The sequence below is a fragment of the Asterias rubens genome, chromosome 8 (assembly GCF_902459465.1).
Source record: "Asterias rubens chromosome 8, eAstRub1.3, whole genome shotgun sequence".
Classification (NCBI taxonomy): domain Eukaryota; kingdom Metazoa; phylum Echinodermata; class Asteroidea; order Forcipulatida; family Asteriidae; genus Asterias; species Asterias rubens.
Window position 1 is genome coordinate 15,701,410 of NC_047069.1, and position 8,570 is coordinate 15,709,979.

At 38.7% G+C, this 8,570-nt stretch overlaps 1 non-coding gene across 1 annotated transcript; it reads right to left on the minus strand.

Moving 5' to 3' along the window:
• Positions 1-8,290: 8,290 nt before the first annotated feature.
• On the minus strand, positions 8,291-8,362 carry Trnap-cgg. Its single transcript has one exon. It is a non-coding gene; the product is annotated as a tRNA-Pro (tRNA).
• Between the last annotated feature and the right edge of the window lie 208 nt (positions 8,363-8,570).

Here is an 8,570-nt window from a genome sequence, read left to right on the forward strand (position 1 = left end):
AGTGTCCCAAAGGAGCAATTATGGCATCATCGCTTGTCTTTAAGACCGTCTTGTTTAGAAAAACTGAAAGGTGTAGAGACAGAGAAAGTGAAGAGGGTTGCTGCTGGGAAAAGGAAGGGACTAAAGACGACAGGCTAACGGATGTTAAACCATTAATCTCTTGTCTCTGTGTCTGAAGATCTTTATGTGGCTGGCTGTCCTTGTCGGGTTTCCTGTCCACATCATTGGTCTTCATTATAGAATACATAAAATGGTTCCTGACTATTTTTGTCTTCTGCCCTCCTTTTCTCTTAACTACATATGAGTGAATGATTAAAGTGTTAAACTTGAATAGAGCTGAACAATATGGTTCCCGACTGTTTTTTGTCTTCTGCCCTCCTTTTCTTAACTACCAATGAGTGAATGATTAAAGTGTTAAACTTGATTAGAGCTGAACAGGTTTCATGCATAATACTCATGGAAACCTATGTAGAAACTGTTTTGGTTTTGGGAAAAGTTACACTCATGTTATGGAATAGCAATTGAATTTCCGTTCAGTGAAAACAAAATTGTGTCAGTCCATGTCGTAACTCTGTGCACGTGCAAATATGTGTTAATTCGATCGCTGCAATAGAAATAAGCGACGGCAATTTGCAGTTGGGTTTTCAAATGTCTTTTCCTCGAATTGTACTCGGACATTTTTGTCTGGAGGATTCGTAATAATTATGATGAAATTAAGAATCAGTGAGCTTTCAGATGGAAATATTTCTCAATATGTTTTTTTTTCGACATTAACTTTGCTTGGCTTTCTGTAAGTTGCTGTTTGGATACCGAAATCCTTCCCAGTGAATTTCAATGGCGTTTTGATGTTACAGTAGATTGATTCAAATGAACATCAATCGGTAATAACGATAGGCCCATTCGAGACCTACAGACCTTTATCATGCAGCCTCCATCTTGGTCATATTCCTCGTATCGAATAACAACAAGGAATGGTAGAATAATCTGCGCATCATCCAGCCATTGACTTGCAGCCACACATCGAACTTTGGCTGGTGACGTCTTTGTTTTGCCTGTGTGATTTCATCCTCCAATTAGCAAGTACACATTTACTCGGCAGTAAAAGTCCACACAGAAAGTAGGGACGTACTGACGTCATCATATTGACGTCATCATGCCACCATCTTGATGCAAAACGAAGACAAAACCATGGAAAACGCTCGGTCGTGCAAATGTACTGTAAATTATACATTTCGTTCGGCCTCTAGCCGACGGAGGGCGCCCTACTATAAAGAATGACGTCATGTGAAATGTAATATATTTTACTTATAAAGTTTCTGCGAGCAAGTCGTATTGACACCAAATTTCCGAGAATATTTTCGCCAGTAATTCCAATAAATTAATGTCAAGACCGTTTGAGCCTCATGTGCAGAACTCGTGATAGGCCTACGACAAAATTCCCGACGTGCGCGGAAGTTGTGAAACATAACGCCAATGTTCACGACCAACACGACTTGTGAAAAAAAAAACCGCAAACCCAATGAGACGTGAATTTGATGTGTATTATATCAACACAGGGCAATGATGTTGGGTTCAAATCCCACACAGGTAATATGCCTGTAATACATTTTTCTCATAAATCTCTGGAAAGTACTGAGCAGTGCTCACATACATCTGTGTATTCGTATACCTAATAGTATTCTATAGGTATACCAAATAACATTCTTTATACCCAATGCAAGTTTCACATTAGTTTAGTTTAGTTTATTACCTATTTTGCACAAAGTTACATCAAAATGTTGTACAAAAGGAAAACCCCGAACAGGCACGCAAAACAAACAAACAGACAGAGACAACAGCAAAATGCAAAAATAACTGTATAATACATGAAACTGTAATTTATTCATGATATCGCCATTAACACAAAGCACCACCAATGTCATGCAGCATGGTCGTCATATAGAAGCGGGGATTCTGAGCGCCACGTCTGTCATCTGAATGACTGTCAAATGTCAGACATTTTGAAGGGACATAATGTAATACGTGGATAACCTTGTTGGGTATCCTGTAGCCCGGACGTGATTGGTTGTGGGTTTCTTCAACTAGCAATCATTCAGGATAATTTTTATCATAAATCTGTAAAGTTCCATTAGGCACAGCTTGGAGGAAGGGATACAGCGGGGGCTCGATACCCCGAGGTTAGACTACCGGCCACAAACCCCCTTGCCCCCGGGCTAGGGAGTTGAGATGTTTTGGCCCGTGGGTTTGGTAACATACTTTTGAGCTGTGTTAACAGGCTGTCGAGTACAAATAAAGTGGTTTATTTTTTTGTTTTATACCTGATCCAGAAAACTTGTAGATTTTCCATCTGGGCTTGCTCTTGAACTGAGCATGCTGGAAGGGTATACGTTTGGTAATTACTCTTAATGTATAACAACTTAATTGTTAGTAGCTTTCGATAGTAAAAAGTTTTTTTTTGTGGTAATTTTATTTTGAAGTAATGTTGTTCATGAATATATGTATCAGTATTTTGTTGTCCCCCAAAAATTTGACTCGGAGAACCGTTTCTGCCAGATACGTTTCACAGATTCTAATTACGGATCATCGTTGACAAAACCACTCCGAATTTTCGGTGATATCTCTAAATAATACCTTTAAAATTAAATTTTCACAGGTTAGTTGTATTGTAATATACCTACGTCTACATTTATAAAGGATTGACACAATCTAACCGTTCCCAAAACCAAATGTATACTTCCCCTGTAATAATGTCCGTCTTCACATGTTTCTTCAGGTTGCATGATGATTTCTTATAGTTTGATAAATGAAGAGCTGCATTTCTTAATGCTTTCCCGAGGTAAAACGATGTCAAATTACATCACATTGTTTTATCGCCACCTTGATGAAAAGTAACTTGCAATTCTAGGAATCCTTTAGACCGTAGTCTGTGTTTCTAAGATTCTTTATGTCTAACCCCCCAAAACATCCACATTTGAAATTTCAATATAAAAGGTCGTCTTTTGCTGCGTTAAATTCAGCTTAAAGGAACACGTTGCCTTGGATCGGACGAGTTGGTCTATAAAAAGCGTTTGTAAAATGCCTATTATGGTTGGAAAGATGTTTTAAAAGTAGAATACAATGATCCACACAAATTTGCCTCGAAATTGCGTGGTTTTCCTTTTACTGTGTCGGCCATTTATGGGAGTCAACAATTTGACTCCAATAAATGGAAAAATTTGACTCCCATAAATGGCCGACCGTGTTAGTCGACGAGGTAAAGGGAAAACCGTGCAATTTCGAGGCATGTTTGTGTGGATCATTGTATTATACGTTTACAACATCTTTCTAGCCATATGCATTTTATAACAAGCGGTTACAAATGCTTTTCAAAGACCAACTCGACCGATCCAAGGCAACGTGTTCATTTAATTGCTTGAATTTTCAACAAAACATCGATTGTAAAGACAATTGGCATAATACTACTTTTTGTTATTATGTGTTTTTCTGCAGATTTTAAGGCCGCAGAAATCATACTCGATTTGTAAAGCCGTGTGGAAATTCATCTGCATCCAATCATCATTTGCGTATGTCCCTTTTCTTGCTTGGTGACCGCCAACAAACATTGTACAAGAGCCAAGATCGTAAATCTTCAGATTATGACAAGTTGGCATGGCGGGTCAGACAGCACCAGACGATATGATAGTCATCGTTTCCTCTTTATAGAGGCAGCCCACAAAACAAAAACCACCTCCCAATTTTCTCTCCTATAGTTTTTTTTTCCCTAAGCCTTAATTCTTTTAAATATTTTGCTTAGTCAGGTCTTACTCCGTTGGTCAGTCTAACAAATATTGATTGGTGAATTTCGGACTGGAAATCTTGACAGAACCCAAGCGAATGGTTGTCGGCCCTCTATTGAGAAAGAAACGGGCACAATTTCATCACCTGGTGATATTGTCTCTAACATTGTCTGAATGGTTGTCGGCCCTCTATTGAGAAAGAAACGGGCACAATTTCATCACCTGGTGACATTGTCTCTAACACTGTCTATCTTAAAAAGGCACTAGAAATTCTTGGTAATTACTCAACATAATTGGTAGCATACGAGCAATGGAGAGCTGTTGATAGATACAACATTGTAAGAAAACGGATCCATCTGAAGTATCGCAGTTTTTGAGACAGAGGTTATTTCTCATTTAGATATTAAAAGACTTCAGGCCTGAATCCGTGTATTTACACGTACATTTTGTGCAACAAGGTGTTTTTTTTTTATAATAATAAATGTAAAATTTGCATCGGGGATAAAGAATATTATTTTTGGTTTTTACCCATACACCGATGCGTGTTAGCACTGTAAACTCAGTACTTTCCCGAGTCCTGTGAAAAAAATATCACAGGCATATTACTCGGGTGGGATTCGAACCCATGGTTGTTTTTTTCTTTCAGTATTCTCTTGCAAATTCGATGACCAATTGAGTAACAATTTTCACTTGTTATAAACTTGTATGCATACAAACTATGTTGGGACGCACCAAGTGCTGAGAATACTGGTCTGTGTGTCAAGTGCCTTTAAATGAAATAAACCAATATTGAAGTGAATGGTACCGACAATATTGAGGCACAACTTTAAAGGGAAGGTATACACGTTTGGTTATTACTCAAAACAAACAAATATTAACTTAAAAACTGACTTGGTAATGAGCGTTGGAGAGCTGTTTTATAGTATAAAACATGTGAGAAACGGCTCCCTCTGAAGTAACGTAGTTTTTGAGAAAGAGGTAATTTCTCACTAAAATATTAAAATATTTCTAGCTTGAAGTCTTTTATTCCTATCTGAAATCACACAAATTCGTCCAACGGGGGTGTTTTTTCTTTCATCATTTTCAAATTCGTGCAACAAGTGTTTTTTTTTTTTTCTTTCATAATTTTCTCGCAACTTCGATGACCAATTGAGCCCAAATTTTCACAGGCTTGTTATTTTATGCTTATGATGAGATACACCGAATGAGAACACTGGTATTTGACAATTACCAAACGTGTACAGTGTCTTTATTTTTTTGGTGTACTTTAAGCTTTAATCCCATCTACAGTAAAAGTGTGTTTTGTCTCACAGGTTAATCTACAAGTTTCCCTCAACGAGGTTTTTATGTGTCCGGTTTGATCTCTGGCTGGCTGACCCTTTCATGTAAAATAAAACAGACGCAAACTCCAGGATTCAGGACAGCTTTTCAGAATTAATTTGCTGAAACTTTGACACTTTTAACTGATGTGGTGCGAGTGGATAAATCCCCCAAGCAATGACGACAAGTAAGTAAGTCAGAGAATTAGATTTGTTTTATATAAGATCATAAGAACAATTATAAAAAACATGACTTTGTAAAGGGCATTCTAGTTTAGGTTTTCTGGTGCTTGTCTGTTTTATCTAAATATTCCCTTTTCACAGCCACGGGGGGGGGGGGGGCACGGGCACGGGCACGTGGGCACGTGCCCCACACCCAATGATGTGTGTAACCCCCCCCCCCCCCCCGCCCAATCTAGGATCTACACTAATGAGATCACTTATCAGAGGGCATGTTACTTATTATTAGTGTTATAATTTCAATAATTGTTAAACTTGTTTTAATTGTAGGCATTTTTTTTTTAAACTGAACACTATCTAGAGCGCTAAAAGGGCTTGTGTAAAGGAACATTGCATACGAATTGGCGAAAAATCCCCCCCCCCCCATCCAGAAGAAAATGGCCCGCCCCTTGTGTCTCCTGAAATGTAAACGGTTTGACAGTTTCGGCAATGGCAAGGAGTCGGACCCTCGGTTATCAAAGGTTATTTAGATTTTTAAGAATGAAAAGGAAAATTATAATGAAGACAATCGTGTTCTAAAACAAATAACCCTTTTTTGCAAATATTGGTATTTTGCGCATTATACCAGCATAAGGTTATTTAGATTTTTAAGAATGAAAAGGAAAATTATAATGAAGACAATCGTGTTCTAAAACAAATAACCCTTTTTTCAAATATTGATATTTTGCGCATTATACCAGCATATTTGAACGTGCGTACTTTTTTTCGCAAACAAACAGTTTTGATGGGCAAATACAAGGTTGCAACAACAGCGTGTAAACGTCAAAGCTCAAGCTTCCTCAGCGTGGTTTTTCACAAATTTGTTAGACCAGCCCCACTGCAGCAGCACCACCGAAACTGCCCAAAATAGGAATGTGAGGTTTTTTTTACGATAGTGATTAACGATACAAGGCGACCGACCTTTCCACCAAGTCTGAAGCTCGCCCTGGCTGGTCGCCGAGGCTCAAGGCCTCGTGGGTGTTTAGCTCGAAGCTCGCGGTGGGTACCGCACGCACGAGGCGCTCCAAGTCCCACGTCCATACCACGTTGAAATAATAGTAAAACAGTAGTTGTGATGGATTTTGTTTACTGCGGCTCTTGGACCTTAATCCTTGACAATAATTCATCCAAAGTGAGACAAGTGATTCTCAGTGAGAGATACTTTAAGCTTTTATAGCTCCATGCTTTGAGGTGATAAGTCAAACAATGGCACTGTACTGGTCAACAAGGCCCCTTAGTTCTTTGGTGGTCTTTTTGTACCCTTTCCCAAAATTCCTTGTTCTCTACGCCAGACCTACATATTAACCAGTCTTTTTCGGCTTTCCAGCAGCTGTTGATTTGTTTACCAATGAAATCTTGGACGGGGTTATTATTTTTTAGAAAGACTGTGAATATTGACTGGTACGTTGGCCTACCACGCATAAACCACTTGAATTGTAACACGGCCGCATATAGCAAGGTGGAACGTCGGTGGACCATTGGCGGACCATGGAGGATTATTCCTACATGGGTGGACGCACTTTGAGTTGCCCCGACCCCTTCCCACACTCTCCTCACCCCCTCCTACAACCACCCCATCAACTACTAATACCCGCATACATTGTAGGTTTACATAGATCTAAACCGTGTTTTCGTTCGAGTCTGGATTACGGACCTTCTTGGTTATAACGGAAAACTTCTTCCGGCGCCTTGAATTTTATAAAATACTTTTTTTTTAATTTAAAATAATTTATTGCTTCTTTTTTCAGACATTTCAATAACTCAGTCGGCGCTTGTGTATTGTTTACATTGCATGAAATAAAAATCGACCTAGTTTGGTTCAACAAATCCGATGTCACTTCTTTCATCCGTTTTGTCCAAAATCTCCATGATAAATATATGGATTGAACACCACCACTATTTTAGCACAATAAGCGCATGCAATCAATATTAAAGGCCACAATAGAAACTTAATTGAGATCGAATATTACTTTTTGAATCATTTAATTTTTAAGACCAATAAAATCAAGAAATAGTTCACTTTACCCCTGGTGTAGGCCTTTACACATACATGCCATAATTATTTGTCTCGTGGATGTCATTCTAAAACAAAAAATCAAATTATGTACTTGAAAGTTCATGGTCATTCGGGTCAAATAATTGTCTCATAAGTACAAATTGACACTCCATGTAGACTGGGACTCCCGGAGAACTCCAATACTGAACCAGTCCCCCGCCACACATCGCCCGTCCCCATTCACCACCTCAAGGGAACGGTCACCACCTCAAGGAACTCAAGGAAACGGTGGCGACCGGCTGGGGATGACCGAACTCCCAACATGTCAAGTTACTTCACATGATGTGTCTTATTGTTAGAATATTTATTTGGTAAAAATCGAACATTGTCATTTTTTTCAATTAGAATTACTGATTGATGGATTTTCTAAGGTGTTTTGCCACCCATCTCTACACATGTCCTATAAATGTATTTATCCAAAGTAGGCCAATAGAGGGCACTGTTCATAAAGCCCGCAGGGATGAGAAGGTCGATGCTTCGCTTATAATCCCTCCTCGATGCTAATCATAGCTGCATGCTCGATGGCATGGCGTAATGCATGGAGGAATACAATTAAATTGTATTCCTCCATGCGTAATGCAATACTTGAAATGACAATGAAGAGTTTTGTTTTGAAGTTGTAGACAATAATTTAAAAAAAAATAATGTTTAGAACAAAAGCACCATAAAAAAACAATAGAGGGCACTGTTCATAAAGCCCGCAGGGATGAGAAGGTCGATGCTTCGCTTATAATCCTTCCTCGATGCTAATCATAGCTGCATGCTCGATGGCATGGCGTAATGCATGGAGGAATAAAATTAAATTGTATTCCTCCATGCGTAATGCAATACTTGAAATGACAATGAAGAGTTTTGTTTTGAAGTTGTAGACGTAATTTAAAAAAAAATGTTTAGAACAAAATCACCATAAAAAATTAGCAGGGCCCGTCCGGGAATTGAACCCGGGACCTCTCGCACCCGAAGCGAGAATCATACCGCTAGACCAACGAGCCAACACCTCCATCGAGGCATTTATTGCAATATATTTGCTGGCTTAAATATCGTCTTAGACTTTTGGTAAATTTGTGAATTTTGAAAGTTTATTAGGCTATAGGGGGCCTATAAAACTCCCTGGTGTATAATCACGCTTCAATCTCCGTATTTGCGTCACCAAATATACCTATCAGTCGTTAAAATATAGTCAATCAATTATCGATTATG